Source organism: Tenrec ecaudatus, chromosome 10 (genome assembly GCF_050624435.1).
Source record: "Tenrec ecaudatus isolate mTenEca1 chromosome 10, mTenEca1.hap1, whole genome shotgun sequence".
Taxonomy (NCBI): Eukaryota; Metazoa; Chordata; class Mammalia; order Afrosoricida; family Tenrecidae; genus Tenrec; species Tenrec ecaudatus.
The window spans coordinates 127,772,539-127,783,402 of record NC_134539.1 but is presented as its reverse complement, the minus strand read 5'-3'; positions in this window follow the sequence as shown (position 1 = coordinate 127,783,402).

Genomic DNA, 10,864 nt, shown 5'->3' with positions numbered 1-10,864 from the left:
CCAAAAGAGGTTGGCAAGGCTTCGCTTCACATGCTTCAGACATATCACCAGGAAGGACTAGACCCTTGAGAAGGACATCATGCTTGATATAAGAGAGGAAGACCACCAGGGAGATGGATTGATGCAGTAGCTGCAACTGTGGGCTGCATAGTGATGCTGTACGGATGGGATAGCGCTAGGCATGTCTTCATTGTGTCATACACAGAAACCCAGTCTCAGGCACCTAGCAACAACAATTCATACTATTGGCTATTACAGCACACAAACAAGTGTACAATGCAGCTATGCGTGTTACATAATTGCATTTCATAATGCTGAGTAAAAAAAGAAAGTACAAAAAATAAACCTTTTCCATGTATACAAAACTCAACAACTGCCAACTTAAGGTATGTTATTCAGAGATGTTTATGTATGATAATAAAGAGCCGTAGTCAGTAGTTCAAAACCACTAGCTGATCTGCAGGAGACAGGTGAGGCTGTCCGCTCTGGTATAGATTTAACATCTCCAAAACCTGAGGGAGCAAGTCATGCTCTCACTTTTGGGATCAGCATGAGTCTGAATGAACTTGATGGCAGAGGACCATCAGTATGAGCAGATGATAAAAATGAAAAAGGAAATCACAGTAACAAAAACCAGCATAGTGATTACGTCTGATGATGCAGAAGGTAATGTGTCTGGACACAGGGAGGGCTTCTCAGATGGCGAAAAGTACAGGTGTGTGTGTGTGTGTGTGTGTGTGTGTGTGTGTGTGTGTGTGTAGTTGCCTATGACCTTGGACACTGTTTCGGAAAGAGTACCAGTTTGACAGCAAAGTTGTTTTAGAGAAACGCTCTCTTTCAAACAGGAAATAAAGTTGGAAACCACCTTGGTCATCGCAGTGCAACTCAGAAAACAGGATCAAGGAAATCGAAATCACTTTCTTCAGAACAGAACAACTCCCGAGTGGACTAGACTAGTTCTGAGTGTCTCTTAACCCAGGCACTGGACTAGAATCCTGCTGTTTGAGTTAATAAAATTGATCATTCTTTGGATACTAACTCTGAGAAAAATCTCCACAGCCAGCTGTCAGTTCCTGCCCACACGTATAATGGCCACTCTGCACTTGGAAACAGAGCATGGTGTATACTTTGCCGTAGATGCCTTTTAGGACAGAGATCATTTAATGCAGTATGTTAAGCACCCAGACAAATGCCACACGTTTTCCGTTTCCTAGGTAACCAGATCATTTTCACCCAGATAGGATCCGATTAGAAGCGAAAGAAAAAATATACATGTATATGCAGATATCACTCAACATTTCCACTTGTTCAAATGAACAAATGTTAATGTATTCCATTATCTTCTGTCAATGTTATCCATTATCTTCAGCATGTTAAAGAGACACAATTTAAAGATAAAAATAAAGCCGTTTTGTTTCAGTTTTTCTCAAATGTTGTTTTGAACTAGTGGCATCAGAAGCAATGGGGAAACGATGTGAAAACACAGGTCTTTAAACAATAGCCCAGGCAGAGTGTGATGGAATCTTGGAGAATAAAACTCAGAGATTTTCATTTTCATCAGCCCCTTCAGCTGATTTTTATGGCCAATAAAGTTTCGAAATTCAATTCAAATTTATTTTCTGGCAGCTCATGATTTATCTTCTTAATCTTAGACATTTTATTATTTAATTCCTTCGTTGGCAACACAGCATCAATTTCTTGAGCGTTTCTATGTATAATAATCTAGAAGTTAAGCATCCAAACAAACGCCAAAGTTGATCTCACACCACCTTGCAGGCTAGTTTTCTCCTTCTTAAATTAGCAGCTGTGGGTAACGATAGGGCTGGTTACTCCAAGGTTGTTGGTTCAAGCCCACCAGCAGCTCCTCTGGAGACATATGGCTACGTGCTACCATTTATAGTGTCTCCAGGAGTTGGACTAGTCTCAATGGCAGTGGACCAGACGTCTCATATTAGCAATATTATAGTTGCCAACAAACATCATCAGCTAAATCCATCTTGTTTTGCAAGTGAGAAAAGTAAAGCTTAGTTTTCTGGAGGGGAGTTATTTGCTAAGATCACAGAAAGACAGTGTCAGGGCAGTACCAAAATTGAGTCCTTAGGACCTCAGGATACTGATTCTATTATTCTATTTTATTTACATACATTTACATAAACTCTACATTATGCACAAGAGGTACAACAGCAAAAATAAGGTTTTTTGTGGAAAAATAAATATGATTTTTAAAGGTATTAAAATGGCATTCATTGGTTGTTACAGGACTTTCCTATATGACACTGTATATTATTCCTCTTGACCAATATAAAGTTATTTTACTAATTTTATTTAAATTTCAACTCCTTCCCCAAAAAGATGTCGAGGCCATTTATGGGCGTGGAGGCAGTAGAGTAACAAGATAAAACAAAGTAAATAAGGAAATCGTGGCCTTTAAAATTTTTTTTCAATTTCTAAATCATCAGGAAACTTATGGTGTCTATCTAAATCAGTGGTTCCCAATCTTTGGGTCGTAACCCCTTTGAGAGTCGAATGACCCTTTTTAGGGGTTGCCAAATTCATAACAGTAGCAAAATGACAGTTGTGAAGGTGCAATGAAAATAAGTTTATGGTTGGGGGGGTCACCACCACATGAGGAACTGTATTAAAGGCTCGACGCAATAGGAAGGTTGAGAACCACTGATATAAATAATCTCCAGGTTTTGACCATTAATGTTCCCTTTATCAACATATTCTGGATATGGAAAGTAGGAAGAGGAACGGCATAGTATTAAAAAGTGAATTTAAATTCCTTTTTTTTCTCAAAGACAGAAAAACAAATCTACATAAATACTTTCTTAACACACTCAGTTGGCCTTCTGAACCGACTGCTCACCTACTGCTCTTGTCAAGAACACAAAATAACTTCCTAGACATTTAATCCATCCAATAGGCAGGGCTCTCTAATCCACCAAATTTATTTACCGCAGCTGATATTTGGCTCTCTTCCTTTTCAACATGCTCTTCTCTGGTTTCCATTAAAGTGTCCCTTCCAACAGTGTTGGCCATTATTGCTCCTCCTATTCTATATGGCCTCCAAAACACTAGCATGGCCAAGATTCCGCTCTGATTCCCAGGTCTCTGTTTACACACTCTTTCAAAAACCCTGCCAGTTCTCGGGTTGTAAATAACATATAAACACGAAAGCCTCTCTACATTAGCCTTTACCTTGTTCTGGAACTCTAGAGGACAAGTCGAACTAGTCACCCATTAGGTATTGAAAATATGAACCAAATCAGGCTCTTGATTTCTTTATAAGAGCTGTTGGTTTTGTATGCTGTCAAGTTAATGTTGACTCACAGCAACACTATAGGACTAAGTTTAATGGCTCTCTAGGGTATCTTGGGCTATAATCTTTATGGGAGCATATCACCAATCCTTCTCTTGTTTTAAAAATCATTTTATTGGTTTATATCACAATCCATACATACACCCATTGTGTCAAGTACATTTGTACATTTTTTGCTATTATCATTCTGAAAACATTTGCTTTCTATTTGAGCCCTTGGTATCAGCTCCTCAGTTTCCCCCCTCCCTTCCTCCCAACCCCCTCCCTCATGAACCCTTGATAATTTACAAATTATTATTACTTTGTCATGTCTTACACTGTCCGACGTCTCCTTTCACCCACTTTTCTGTTGTCCATCCCCCAGGAAGGAGGTTATATGTAGATCCTTGTAATCAGTTCCGACTTTCTACCCCACCTTCCCTCCACCCTTCCAGTATTGCCACTCTCAGCACTGGTCCTGAAGGGTTCGTCTGTCCCGAATTCCTTGTATTTCCAGTTCCTATCTGTACCAGTGTAAGTCCTATGGTCTAGCTGGATTTGTAAGGTAGAATTGGGATCATGATAGTGGAGGAGTGGGGGATGGGGGGAGGCATTTAAGAAGTAGAGGAAAATTGTATATTTCATCATTGCTACACTGCACCTTGATTGGCTCATCTCCTCCCCGCGACCCTTTTGTAAGGGGAAGTCCAGCTGCCTACAGATGGGCTTTGGGTCCCTAATCTGCACTCTCCCTTATTCACAATGATATGATATATTGTTCGTTGATGCCTGATACCTGATCCCTTCAACCCCTTTTGATCACACAAGCTGGTGTGCTTCTTCTATGTGGGTTTTATTGCTTCTGAGCTAGATGGTTACTTGTTTACCTTCAAGCCTTTAAGACCCCAGACACCATGTCTTTTGATAACCAGTCACCATCAGCTTTCTTCACCATGTTTGCTTATGCACCCAGTTTGTCTTCAGCGATTCTGTCAGGAAGGTGAACATCATGAAATGTCAGTTTAATAGAACAAAGTGTTCTTGCATTGAGGGAGTACTTGAGTGGAGGCCCAATGTCCATCTGCTACCTTAATACTAAACCTATAAATATATGCACATATATCTATTTCCCCATCATCATATAGAAATATGTTTACATATGTACAGGCCTTTATTTAGACCTCTATAAATATAATTTGCCTCCTAGCTCTTTCCTCTATTTCCTTTTACTTTCCTCTTGTCCCACTATCATGTCAGCCTTCATTTGGGTTCAACAATTCCTCTCGGTTACATTGCCATGATCAGTCCCTACCAGGTCTCTTATACCTTCTTTGCCACTGATTTGGATCACTTGTTGTTCCCTTGTCCCTCGGTTTGTTGACACCACTTCCTTAATGAAGGGGGAAGAAGAGAGAGTAGAGCACATCCTGGTCCACCAAGCCTTGAGGACGATATCCTTGCTCAGAGCAGCCAATGCACAGAGAGGACCATATGACTGGCCCCATTACCAGACACACAACATCCCTCAATGACCTATAGCCCTCCAGGGGACAACACTGGAGACAGTGTGGGAATTGAACCCGATATGACCCTACCCCACCGAGGAAAACACTAAGGGCGCGCAACAGAACAGCAAAGGGAGCAGAGAAAGGAAGTCCCAAGGGAGTACCAAAAACAGACTTTGGAGTCCGGGTGTGGCACTCCATCAAACTGGATTGGAAACCACTCCTAAAAGTCAGGAAACAGACTTTGAACTATTTACAGGCTTTGCTCTTTTTTCTTAATTTTTTTTTTGGTTTTGTTTTCTTGCTTTGTTTTGCTCTGCCTTGTTTTTGTGCATATTATTATCTCTGCAGGTCTATCTAGATAAGATAGGTTGGATAAACTATCCAGAGGAGAAAACAATGGGACTGATGGTTTGGGAGGGACAAGGGAGAGGGGGACGTGGGGGAAAGGAAGTGTTGTTAACAGTCCTTCTCTTCTACAGAGGGGCTAGGTGGCTTTCAAACTGCCAATATTCTGGCTGGTATAGAAACACTTTTTTTAATTTAAATCATTTTATTTGGGGTTCATACAACTCTTATCGCAATCCATATATGTGTCCATTGTGTCAAGTACATTTGTATATTTGTTGCTCCCATCATTCTCAAAACATTCGCTTTCCACTTGAGTTCTTAGAATTAGCTCCTCATTTTCCCCTCCGTCCCCACTCCCCCCCATGAACCCTTGATAATCTATAAATATTATTATTTTATCATATCTTACACTGCCCGACCTCTCGCTTCACTCACTTTTCTGTTGTCCATCCCCCAGGGAGGTTATATGTAGATCCTTATAATAGGTTCCCCCTTTCTACCCCACCTTCCCTCCTCCCTCCCGGTATTGCCACTCTCACCATTAGTCCTGAGGGGTTCATCTGTCCTGAATTCCCTGTGTTTCCATTTCCTATCTGTACCATTGTACATCTTCTGGTCTAACCAGGTTTGTAAGATAGAATTGGAATCATGATAGTGGGGGGGTGGAGCATTTAAAAAATGGAGGAAAGTTGTGTGTTTCATAGATGCTATACTGCACTCTGAGTGACTTGTGTCCTCCAAGCTACCCTTCTGCAAAAGGATGTCCAGTTGCCTACAGATGGGCCTTAGGCCCCCAACCCACACTCCCTCTCATTCACGATGATACGATTTTTTTGTTCTGTGGTGCTTGATACGTGGTCCCTTCGATCCCTCATGATCACACAGGCTGGTGTGCTTCTTCCATATGGGCTTCGTTGCTTCTTGGCTATATGGCCGCTTGTTTATCTTCAAGCCTTTAAGACCCCAGACGCTATATTTCTTGATAGCCAGGCACCATCAGCTTTCTTCACCACAATTACTTATGCACACATTAGTCTTTAGCGATTGTATTGGGAAGGTGGGTATCATGGAATGTCCATTTAGTTGTGCAAAGTGTTCTTGTATTGAAGGAGTATTTGAGTGGAGGCCCAATGACCATCTGCTACCTTACTACTAAACCTATAAACATATGCACATATATCTATTTCCCCATCATCATATATAAATATATTTACATATGTACAGGCCTGCATTTAGGCCTCTATGTATGCCCTTTGCCTCCTACTTCTTTCCTCTATTTCCTTTTGCTTTCCTCTTGTCCCACTATCATGCTCAGCTTTCACTTGGGTTTCAGTAATTCCTCTCAGTTACATTTCCCTTGATCACTCCCTACAAGAGCTCCCACACCCTCCTTGCCACTGGTTATGAATCATTCTCTATTTCCTTGTCCCTGGATTGGTTAACACCACTTCCCTTCCCCCACCTCCCCCTTTCCCATGCCCTCCCGGAACCATCTGTCCCATTGTTTTCTTCTCCACATTGTTTATCCAGCCTATCTTATCTAGATAGATCTGCAGAGATAATAATATGCTCATAAAAACTCAACAGTGCCAAACAAAGTGACACAGAAAAACAAAGCGATGACAGCGCAACAACAAAAAGCCAATGCCATACAAAATCTAAAACAAGGAAGAAGAAAAAAGAAAAAAGAAAAGCCTGTAAATAGTTCAAGGTCTGTTTGTTGTTTTCCTGTCAAGTCTGATGGGGTGCCACGCCCTGGCCCCAAAGTCTATTTTTGATACTCCCTTGGGGCTTCCTTGTTCTGCTCCCCTTGCTGTTCTATTGCATGCCCTTCGTGTTTTTCCTTGGTGTGATGGGGTCAGCTCGGTCACTCATCCCTCACTGTGTCTTCAGTGTTGTCCCAAGTAGGGCTATGAGTCAGTGCAGGATGTCACGTCTCGTAGTGGGGCTGGCCATATGGTCCTCTCTGTGCATTGGCTGCTGTAAACTGGGTTATTGTCCTCAGGGCTTGGGGGTCCAGGGTGTGCTCCCTACCCTTCCTCCTCCTTCATTTGCTTCCGCTTCCATCTGGGTGTGGTTGGTCGGTTCCTTTCCCTCACCAGACTGTCTATTGTCATTCTCTGTGGCTCACCCTTTCATGGTGGGGGTCAGGCTGATTCTGGTTGGGGCTGGCCAGATAGTCCAGTCTTTTTATAGATTCCTTCGCATGTTATGCTGCCCTCCTAGTTTGGCACATCATGGAGGAGTTTGTATGCACATTCCAGTTATGTGGAGACACAACCAATACTCTCCTCCTGGGTGGGTTAGTACCCTGTTGCCCCCATGTCATCATCTCAGTTTCTCCCCACCCTGTTTCTCCCTCCTCCTACCCCCTTTCTCCTTCTTCATGTTGAACTCACATGTACCTCCCTGGGTGTGGTCTGCCCTCCCTCACACCCACTACCCCCCCTTACCCCCCCCCCCCCCGCTAACTATGCTTCCACCCGTTTATTACGAAATGAGTATCTATTCTTGGTATAGTAAAACTTTTCTCATGACACCATCAGGGCTCCTTCCAGACTTGCTATAAAAAAACCAAAAACCTCAAACTCACTGGCAGTGAGTTGATGACAACTCACTGGACAGGATAACCGCCCATGTGTCTGAGTTTCTGAGACAATGCTTTTTGATGAGAATAGAAAGTACCATCTTTCTACAGAGTAGAAGCTGGTGGTTTTGAACTTCTGACCTTGCAGCCCAATGCATAGTCACTATGCCACCACAATTCTCTTACAGATACACTACTTACTCACTATTCCTCCCTGAGTAAATAGAAACCCCTCCACCCTTCATTGTTTGCCTTCCCTTATGTCTGACATCCAATCCGTAAAGAGCTCTGTCAACTCTACTTCCAAACGTATCTCAAATCTGTTTACTTTTCTATAAGCCACTATTATCTCTTGCCCAGATTGGTCCATCGCTTCCTCGTGCCTATGGCTGAGGTCCAAATTCTTCATCCTCCACACAGCAGGCTGAGGAATTATGTTCAGTGATAAATCATGTTATGATACGCTACTCCCTTACTATTTTTTACATATGTTACTCCCTTACTTCAAAGCCTCCATTGACTTCCAAATTTGCCTACAATACAATCCAAGGCTCTTAAAATATCGTTACTGGTCCCTGCACAGTTCTTTTGGCCTTTGTTCTATCAGGGTCCCACTGCCAACTATACTCCAACTTCTCCAACTCCCCCATCTCTATTGTAAGACCACCAGGCTTAGAACCTTCAGTGGCCTTTGCCAGCTCTGTCTCCCTTGTTTGTATGGATTTGGGGTCATATCTTCACTTGGTTCAAATTGTATCTAGATTTCAGCTTCCCATATTTGCTCTGCATTCTTCTTGACCACTCAATCCTCAGCAATGGCTCAGTCACTCTCTGCCAGGTTACTGCTTGACTTCTGTGCCCATCACAGAACACACTATGATATTTTACTTTTGTCTATGTATGTATGTTTGCTAACTACCCAAATACACATCCCATGAGAGAAAAGATATCTTTTCAAAGAAATATCTTGGAAATCCAGAACAGAAATCACAAGCTCAGTAAAGAAAAATGAACCAGTAAAGAGATTAGAAGCATATGTGCATATGGCACGATGCTAATAATAGTTAATTTCAACTGTTGGGAATGCAAGTACATGTAATACAAATTCTTTATACTTTTCTGGAATTTTAGTCTTGAAGCGGATGGGTGGAGAGATAGATTTATAATTTAAGGAATCATTTTCAGGAAGCAGAAAATTGTTGTATTGTCAGAACTCATTAATCTGAAAACCCCTGGCGATGAAAACAAAACTGCATTGAATCGTTAGTGAAGCTGTTTGAAGTCAGAGATTGAAAACTGGCGGTTGAAGATTGCAATGTCTAACTAGAGATGTGTGTGGTCCTTCCAAGCCCCCTCCCATCCCAACATCCATATACAGTGAGTAGAAGAGGATTAGCCTGTCTTCTAAGCTCCACCTAAAAGTGTACAAAACATGGAGTTCACGGTCAGTCAAATCATCTGATTCAACATGGGGGGCATTCTGTTAAGAGAAGCAGCACACACAGTGGAGAGTTACTGTCTTCGAACAAGCTGACCTGGTCTCTTCCACTTACTTGTTAAGGAGCATTTAGAAAGGCACTCTAACTCTGCGTGTGTGTGTGTGTGTGTAGTTTCTTCATGTAAAACAAAACAACAACAAATGAGGGAGTTAAATTAAATGATATATTTTTTTCCAAATAGTTCCAGCTTCCGTTTCTCTTGCCCCACTGCTTCCAGAATTTCATTTAAGAACATCTGTCACTTAAAGCAAAATGTTCAAACCCCTTACATTGTAGTAACACTGAAACGTCTCGGGAATCCAGATGCTTGCTCTTGAATATGTGGTCCATAGACCAGCAGCACCAACATCCTCCGGGAGAGCTTTAACTTGCAAAGACCTCCTGAATCAGAGTCTGTATTTTAATGAGGTCCCTATAATAATCACATGCACATTAAAATGTGTAAAGTGCTCTACTTTAACACCATGTGCAGGTTTCAGCATGAGCTGACTTTGCTAATCACGCCTGCTTAGCAAACACCTGGAACCTTTTAGGGCAATGATATTTAAATTTGTATCACATTTTATGTCTCCTAATATGTGAATTATTTTTCTAAATCCCCAAATAATCCAGCTGAGTGGTGACTTGCAACAACTTGCAGATGAGAAAAGCGATACACAGTTAAAACGGCCTACCCTGAGTCATAGAGCTCACCACTGACAAGGTCCATGCACCTGGGGAGTGCAAGTCTTTCCCAACACCCGTTAGGATGGGAGTGGGCTAGCAGCAATCCCGCGGGTCCTCCAGCCCATATACTTTATACCCTGCCTCAGAGATCTGCTGTGGTTGCTGCTCAATATAGAATATTCAAGAACTCCCATCGGGAGTAAAAAAAATAAATCACATTCTCCAAGTCATTCTGACTTGAGCCCCAAATCCAATTATCACTTCCCTAGCTGACATCGTAAATCTCTACCAATTCCCAGAAATGAAGAGATAACCTTAAAAGCACCAGCTCCAGTTAGGAGCTTGTGACCTTCTCGTTCTGAAGTCTTTCGGCACATCTTCTTCACGGTGTGCCACGGCAGGAAGACGTCAGACAGACAGACCTGGATCCGAATTCTAATCCTCACTCTGTTTTACTAAGTGATATAATTCAACAGACAACCGACCGATTCACCCCTTTGAGCCGTAGTCCCCACTTTTACAGGACAGTTTCCCAAATGTGATGCTCATTTGTCAGAAGTAGAGGGGAGAAGGGGTGCACCGTGCTTGTGAACACAATGTTTGGCTCCTAAGAAGTACACTCGAATCATGCTCCCTAGAAAATTAGTATCCTCCTCCCTAGAAAGGTGTTTTATTTGTCAGATTAAGGGTATTAGGCTTCATCATCTCTAAAGTGCTCTCATTGCTGACACTGGAGACATTTCACTCCTGTTGGCATTTCATGCTTTACTCCCTCACCTGCAGTTAAAAAAAAAAAAAGCTAATCTGTATGATTGCAATATGAGACTGTTTTCTGATTGAATGAGATTTCCAAGAACACTTGGGAGACTCAGACTTGGAGAAGTTTTTATATTTTGATTTGGATGCTATAAATCTAATGAAATGGGTAGTGCAAAATAGAAAAGAGATACACGTC